Source organism: Corvus brachyrhynchos, unplaced genomic scaffold (assembly GCF_000691975.1).
Source record: "Corvus brachyrhynchos isolate BGI_N302 unplaced genomic scaffold, ASM69197v1 scaffold31, whole genome shotgun sequence".
NCBI lineage: Eukaryota > Metazoa > Chordata > Aves > Passeriformes > Corvidae > Corvus > Corvus brachyrhynchos.
In genome coordinates this window covers 3,096,882-3,104,489 of record NW_008236196.1, presented here as the reverse complement: position 1 = coordinate 3,104,489, position 7,608 = coordinate 3,096,882, and positions in this window count along the sequence as shown.

The following is a 7,608-nucleotide window of genomic DNA, read 5'->3' as shown; positions in this document are numbered from 1 at the left end:
CTCCTCGATGCAGAGAAAGCTGGTGGATTTAGAGTTCCTTATGTAGCTGGCTCGGCCCCTCCCGAGGTCTGAGGCCAGGATGCCATGTCCCCGCAGCCTCCCTGCTGGTCCAAGGGGTCCGATGGTCTGGTTCTTGGATCACAGCTAGGCCAGACAGTTCCAGAAGAAGAAGTTACCAGAGGATTTTGGTATGCCGATATGGAAACATTTCTTGCCTCAGCTAACAGGCTGGCTAAAAACAGGAAGGTGCTCCCTCGGCTCTGCAGCAGTGAGAACACAGGGGAGTGTGTGTGAGTCCTGGAACACAAACCACTCTGAAGGATTCACCTGGCTTCTTTCCCCCCCTCCTCCTGGACCCAGCTTAAAGCTGTGGGACCCATTTCTGGGCAATAAGCAGATGATAGGGAAACACATTATTATCATAAAATCACCCCAAGACAAGCTGCCTTCCTGGTGCAACATAAAACAGCTCTTACAAAAGCACATGCTACTGAGGCCAGTGCTTATCTCAGGAAATTCAGCTTCCTCCCCTCTCCTGTCAGTCTTTACCTTTTTGTTTGAGTATTATCTGCTCCTGAGTGTTCTCATTTCCAAACTACTTGGAGCATGAGTCTCCACAGAGCAAAGTATTTAGAATTAGATCTGGTTAGAAGCTTTTTAGATGCAAATCAGAGGAGAATTTATGTTCATTTGGTTAGGACTCTCATAGTCTCAACAGAATGTGACAGCAGTTCCGGCAACAGAAAATCATAATGACTCTGGCAGTCTCCTGAGAAATGGGAAATGCAGCGTAGGGCCTGCTTTCCCAGATTCCAACTAGGATCTTAATGTGAGTCTACTAGAAAAGAGGATCACGTTGCAGAAATCCCAGTGGTCTGGCACCAGTGGCAGTGCTGCTCAGGCTCCGCAGAGCCCCGGATGGAGGCACCAGGTCGTCTGTCAGTGCTGCCTGCTGTGCCTTTGGTGTGTGTATGTACAGAGGAATGGGAGCCAGGGTACTGGGAGCTGGACACTAGGGGCTAGCATCTGGGATTTGGTGCTCACAGAAACACACACTGACAGAAACAGACCAGAAAGAATGAGAAAAGCATTATGTACTGAAACAAGATTCTTTATTTCAGTGCAGTACAAAGAAATGGGAGTTACTTTGCTTTGAATGAAAGTACTGAAACTAAAAAATGGAGCAGATAAAATACACTTGTGTATTTCTAGGAATCCTTGGATATCAAAGCAGTGAAAAATGATATCTATGATGCTGCAGCATTAAAATCAATATTTACATATCTTTAAATTAATGCATTACTACCTTGATTTACGTTTTATCATTGGTAACTTAGTTTCCAGCAGTGTATTACCACTGACAATGATGTCTTAGCCATCAGTCTTTCAGCCAGTGATTTGCTTATGTTTAAAATGCATTGGTACAGAAGCAACACTCTGTACCAAGCCAGGTCTCCAAAACCTCAGCAAAATCAGTCTCTTTTTTTCTTCCAAAAGATGAATTTGATCAGTTTTGTTAATTGCATTGAACTTTGGTTATGTATAATAATACTGTAAACAGTGGGCCCAGTTCACAATCAAGTAACACGAACTCATTGTATTAAGGTCATGAGAAAGTATTGTTTAAAGAAAAAAAAGATTGCTACATTGTCATCCTGCAGCACCAAACACAATGGCTGCTCAGGACTGCACGTTTTCAATTACAGCACTGTTTTTCAGCTTGCATCAGGACAGGTCATCTGTTTTCCTAGTAAATGTAGATTTACATTTTCAAAGGTACCAAAGCATACTGACATAGAGGTTCGCAGCAGAGTCAATGGCCCCATTTACAGATTCAGGGATAATGTGGGTTTTTTAATAAATAACATTAAGTACACAGGTATTGCTGTGAACCAAGCCCATTGTCTAAAGGAAGCACATTTCTTGCCAAATTAAGTCTTTACATAAGAACATGTTTTTATAATGGATTTGAATAGCTGCTGTGCAAGTTATTAAAATCATGTGTCCTCCTGCTTGCACTTTGTACAAACACAAAAAAAATGAATAAACATGCAGTAAAATGTAGCATTGTTTAGAAAATAATGTGTAAAAAAACCATTCAGTATCTTATATTAAAGCATTTACACTGCATAGGCATTCATATAAGGATATAGTATAATAAAACTTATCAAATATACAAGCATGCAGCAGTTGCCTTATATTCACAGTTCTAGAAATGACCACACATTGATTTCCTCAAATATAAACTGGATTATCCAAAATAGATTTTGCAGCCACTTTCCTTTGCAGTGGCAAACTATGTTCTCATGTGCATTGCAGAAACTGACCTATATAACAGGCCTAAGCTATGCCGCTGTATTGTACACATCTGTGATAAATACTGTGTTTTGGAATAGGAAGGATAATGAGAAGTGATCCATACTTCTCATAGCAGAACTTGGAGACTACACAGTGCTTGAATTGAACAAAATATATACGCATATTAATTGTATTCTCCTTAGAGAGTAACACTGTAACCTTGCCACAGATCTAGCTACTGCATAAGCTGGCCATGCAGTTTTCAAAATAAGTTTAGACAGATTTTTCTATTTGATATTTATTCCATCAGAAGAGGTATAGTAGGAAACATATAGTACATACCCTTTTTGCTCTGCAAACTCTGCACAGGACTCCTGATACTTTTAGATTGTGTTGGGAAATACAATGCAGTGCCAAAGTCACACTCAGAGATTTAAAATACGTTTGCAGAGAGATCTTCTTTCTTCATTTGCTCCTTGGAAGGTGGCGGTGTTATATACGATGGTGAGCTTGGACCGTCTTAACTGTCACAAGACGACAAGTACCCAGGTTAGACCCCCTCTGTGGCCAAAAGCCACCTGGAGGATAAAGTTGAGGTCACGTGTCTTGAAGTTGTCTGTGGTTTTGACTCGCTTGTTATTGCCTAGCTTGGCAGGTTAACCTGGTGTGTGACTCCAGGACAACAGCAAACAGAACACCTGGAGGCAAGGCTTGTGTTAGTTGTGCAAGGTTTGCAAAATTGAGCTCTAGATCCTGATACAGGTTTTGGATGTTCCAAGGTGAAATCAGATTGAGGAGTATGACTTTAGACCCTTTCCCTCCAGGTATTTTTCCAGTAGTGCCTGCATTCTGCTTCTGCCCTGACTTCCCCTGTCTTCATACACAGTAATTTGTGTGTCTTTAAACATCGCGTGCATGCACTTCCCTCTTCTGAGCACTTCAGGTAAAGCTAGTGGAAGTAACCTTGTAGGATGTTACAGCACCAACAGTGCAAGTTGCAGGAATTCATCCTTGTGTACAAAGCAGTAGCAAGGGATTCAGAAACAGCATTTAGGAAATAGCTTGAAAAGGAAAAGGACAGATGAGGCAGAGATGGTGGAAACATCTGCTAATTTGCAAAATGGAGTGTGGAAAGGGAAGAAAGAAATGGGGTGGTGATTGCTGTTCTCTCTATTGAAAAAAAAAGGAAAGGTATAATCCTCTCTGGAATGTTTCATTCAGAGAGAAACACTGCCCTTTGTTTTTTAAAAAAGTGAGCTTTGGCACACATGCAGTGTGGGAATGACAAGGTGAGTAGATGGCTTTGGTGTGTGCTATCAGAAATGGTGACATTGATGTCCCTCTGTGCTGCAGCCAGGAGTCCACTCATTATTCTGAGTCTCTTTGTGTGCATATTTGCATTTTCTAGTAAAGGATACTGGCCCTTTCCAGAAAGCTGCACTATTTCCTATCAGCCTTATTTAAGAGTAGGACAGCAGTGGAACAAGTCATGGTGGATGTTCCAAGCTCTTCTGGCATAGATACTCATTTTTCCTTTGAGGATGTGTCTCTGTGTGTACACGTGTGAGGAGCCTAAAGTCTGTATTTGGAATCCGATACAAGGACATTTGGAATCTGAGCTGGATAGGGGCATCTGAATGCTTTTATTGTATCAACTAGCACTTGGAAAATGGGCTTGCAGCTTTTTTTAGTTGGCTTACTTGCTGCCACAGATGTTGCTTTTCTGCCTTTCTCCAGACTTGTTTAGTAAGATCTCTGTGATGACATCTGAAGACACAAATGCTGTGAGAAGTGGCTGGTTTTCAATGATTATTTGGAAGTAAGATCTGCATAAATATACACAGAATCTCATTTTCTAGGCTACCTTTTAAGCTGTATACACTCAGAAATGGACATAAGACTTTGAATGCCAAAACCTTTGTGCAGCGTATCAAAGCAGTTCACTGATTCCTCTCTGCATAATGAGAGCAGCAGTTTAGATATGGGGACTGTCCATAAAAGTAACAGAGTTTAGGTTTATAAATTTCAGTCTCATTAATCTAAGTTACTGCATTAGCCTCTCAGTTATTTTCCCAAGTTTCCTTAGTTGGCAAAAATGAGACCGCCTTGTGGTTTTGATCCTGATTTTCTACGTATCTTAATATTTATACTACATTCTTTGAATTCCTCGCTGAACCTGCCATTCATTTTTCCTTTCCACAGGGAAAATTCTTACAATCTAGTTTAGTAATGCCTTTGAAGAATCTGGAGATTGTTAAAAGCAGATGTCACAACTGTCTTGAGCATAGTGAGAAGGAGGAAAAGGAGCTCTCCTGAGAAGTCTGACAGTTTGCCACAAAGAAATTGTTACTAAAGCTGTGAACCCCAATTTCCCACAGAGATGCACCATCTTGTGAGAATTAACAGAAGTCAGATGCATAAGATCTTTGCCTTCTTTAGAAACCTTATCAGCCCTATTTCTAGTAGCAACCTGGCCTATTCCCTCAGAACGGGAACCAATGTTACCTGCTTCTTCCACCTGGCCTACTTAGTGAAGAAATTAGTTCAATTCATAAAGACGAGGGGTGTTTGATCTCTCACCTTTTCATGCTAAAGTTAGCCACACATTTCAGTCATTGCAAATCTGTCTGTGTGGTGAAGAATGGTTTATTATAGAATAAAATAAGTTCACCAGAAGAGATATTTATATCATCAGAAGAACCTCTACCTCATTTAAAGCTTGTCAAGCATTCTCCCCACCCCCGCCTTCCATCTCTGTTTCCAAATTTTGTGTATGTGTTTTTCCACATTATATGAGGCAGCTGGAATTATGTGCTTGGCCTCCTTTATTATACTTTTAGTATCTCATTAGATGAGGGATCTCTCAAAGGGCAAAAATATGTTGAACAGCCAGCAGTTTTCAGAAAAAGCAGGTGACTAAAAATACTTAATTTTCTTTGCTACTCAGGCAATGACAAGTGTAAGCCTGGACTGGGTTGCTGAAGAAGTAGGAGGCAGTAAGAGGACAAGTCAGATGCGAGAAAGCCCTCTGACCTTTAGAAAGAAACAGCTGTCCCTTCCAGAAGCATCCTGCTTTTTTGTCAAGTTTCAAGTAAAACACCGAATACAGGTACAGTGTCTCTTGAAGAAATACAAATGAGGAATACTTGCAGAGTAATTTAAGAGAATATTGTGAAGTAATTGAATGTTAAGCAAATCCACTAGAAAATATTTGTTAACAGGTCAGTCAAGAAAATGTTGGTCTATATACTTCCACTTGAAGAGCTTCTCATTTTACATTTTTATGCTGTCTTGCTTAGACCCCAATGGTGCATGCCTTTAATACATAACAGAAAGATTCCTTCCTCATTAAATTCCCCATTAAGTCCCCCAAAATGATATCTGAAAATAATTCTAGCTTCTAAGTGACTTATAAACTTTATATAGTTGGCTCTTCTGGGAGGATTCCTTTTCCTCATTTGAGTGTGTCAAGTTGGATTGCCTGATGCTTGTGCTTAGTTTTCACCAGTTTATCAGTAGTTCAGAATGGTGTCTGTCTGATGACTGTGCTTGTACATTGAGAGAACACAAGCAAATGCCACGTGTGATGTGAAATCTGCAGGCATGTGCTATGTTGTCAATTCTTGCTTATATTACACTAGAAACTTCTAATGTGCGAGGGAGAGTCCTCTTTCAAATAGTGCTTTACTACTCAGTACCTGCTAAACAGAAATGAACAGGCTTGTATTCATGCTGATTTCTTTCTGTTAAGCATAAGTTTGTAGCTGTTAAAGGTTCTTTCCTCATTCTGAAAACAATCACAGGAGTTCATTCATATAAAGACAAGCAAGGAGGATGCATAAGAAATACAGGATTTTGCAGAGAAAGGAACAAAACAAAAATTCAGTCCAGAGCTTTTAGGTCAGCATCCAGTCCATTAACTCAAGCTGATTCAAGTTAGTTTGGCTCTTTTTGCCCCTTCCTCTCTACCCTTACTACATTTTATGCTGTTTACAGGAGGGATGGATTTTACTGTGTAAGATTCAACATCCACCACATGTTCACACAACACCATTGTGATACATGTAATTCATATTGTTCATGTTTGCGGCCATGCAACATAAAATAACACAAAATAATCCTCTGGAATGCTGCAGTTTCCAGCCATTTTATTGTATTTTGTTATGTTCTGTAGCCTGAATTAGCCATCAACCTTCTTTCTGTTCTTAAAGAGGGAATGATCACGGTTATTTTACAGGGTTAAAAAGTTATTGAGTCTTCCTGTAAAATCACAGTGTAGAATTTGTTGTGAGCAAAATAGAGCTTACTACACTACTATAGCAGAATAATTTGCAGCCAGAATTGAATTATGCTCTTAAAAGCTATTTTTAACAATGTTTTCAGAAATAGGCTGCAGTAGCTTGATTTTTGTCCTACATGTTTGTGAACTGTAGGAAAAACCTGACATTAGCATGTTTATGCAGTTGTATCATATAGATGTGGAATATAAATGTGGTTTCATGAAAATCCAGTTTAAGTTACAGTGTTGAATCACTCAATACAGCTGGATTCTTCACTCAGATTCTCTGTAAATTCCTGATTGCAAGGTAATTCAAACACAGAGTTCTCACAGACTTTTCCTGGAAGCCCATACGGGGTTATCTAAACAGGAGATAAATAGAAAGCTCCACTTGATGGTAAGACTGGAGTTTATCCATTGACTTCAGCACCCTTCAGAGCGTAAAGCACATGAGTTCTTCTTTTCTTGTCTAAACTATTTTGAATGAGGTCTCTTTTACATGCTAGTTTGGCAAGCTTCTAAGGCATTTGTGCAAGTGATGATCCAAGAGCAACCTGATTCAATACTGAGAAATTCATAAATAACATCCAGCAGTAATTAAAGTGAAAAACTACAGCTAAGAAAAGCAATCTCCTACAGCTTCAGTTGAGCTGCTATACCTTGCAGTGTTAGAAGTGGAGCATGTTCACTGGTACCTTCAACTTGGGAGGCATCACTGTGAATTTTAAACACACCAAGGATTCATTCTGAGTTCTTTACACAGATTGCATTGGAGTAACGATGACTGAAAAAACATGAATATATGATAGATGTAGGTAGAGAAAGAGTGGAAGAAAAACACAGCACCAGAAATTACCATCTGGAAACATACTAAACATTTAGTCAATATTTTTGTGTTAAAATGAAGAGTTAATTTTGAAGACCAGAAAGGTTTTAAGACAACTTAGTGCACTCTATAAGGCCATGCTCAGGAGTCAAGTGCATAATGATCTGAGACTGGGATATTTAGGACTTTAGATTGAAGAACTGGA